The sequence below is a fragment of the Mus caroli genome, chromosome 19 (genome assembly GCF_900094665.2).
Source record: "Mus caroli chromosome 19, CAROLI_EIJ_v1.1, whole genome shotgun sequence".
NCBI classification, from domain to species: domain Eukaryota; kingdom Metazoa; phylum Chordata; class Mammalia; order Rodentia; family Muridae; genus Mus; species Mus caroli.
Window position 1 is genome coordinate 26,428,062 of NC_034588.1, and position 907 is coordinate 26,428,968.

The following is a 907-nucleotide window of genomic DNA, read 5'->3' on the forward strand; positions in this document are numbered from 1 at the left end:
GCATTCCAAGTTCCCCCGGGGATTCTAGAGAGCAGCCAAAAGCCCCGGACTTGAACCGCTTCAGGAACCACTGACTGGACACCTAAGCGTGAGTCAGCAGTCCCTTCTGATACCTTTGACTATATTTGAAAAGGTAAATTACCACTTCACTTTTTTTCCCCTAAACTGAAACCTGAGAGTCACTGTGAGAATCTGATTTCATTTACCTGAGCGTTAGTCTAATTGCCTCCTCTGCTTGGCCCATGCTCTTCATCCGCTTCCGGGTCGAAAGGCTAAGGGATATAGGCCCGGCATTGGCATCGGGAACTGTAATCCCTTTCAGTTTGGTCTCCAGAACGCGTCATAGCCCTGACTAGCTCTGGTGGGAGAAGCCCTGGGGAGATCGGCTGGTTCTGAAGGTCCTTTAGTCCCCAGCTTCTGTCTGGAGTTGCCCATACTAATTTCCACCCTGCCTTCCCCCCCACCCCCCACCCCCTGCCTCTTGAGTTGCTATAGCTTTGAAGAACAGGCCTGTTCTTAATTCTGCCATCTACATCCACGAGAGAGCAGGGATCTTCACCAGATTCTCTCATTCCTGAAGTCTTTTCTCTTCTTCCTGCTAATCCCTACAAAGTCCAGCCAGATTCAGCATGGAGCTGGAGGGTGGGGGCTTTTCCACCCCTGTGTCTGATCTAACCCAGATCTACTTGAAGAAAACCTCCTAAATACACACAAGCATCCATACAATGCTGAGGCTGTGACCACATGCCAGACTGTGGAAGGGATAGGGCCAGGACCAGGCTATAGCCAGACCAGTCTTTCTTTCTCATCTGCTGCTACTTCAATCTTTCAACTAGAGGAGATGGGGGAAGGAAGGAGAGAGAGAGAGAGAGAGAGAGAGAGAGAGAGAGAGAGAGAGAGAGAGAGA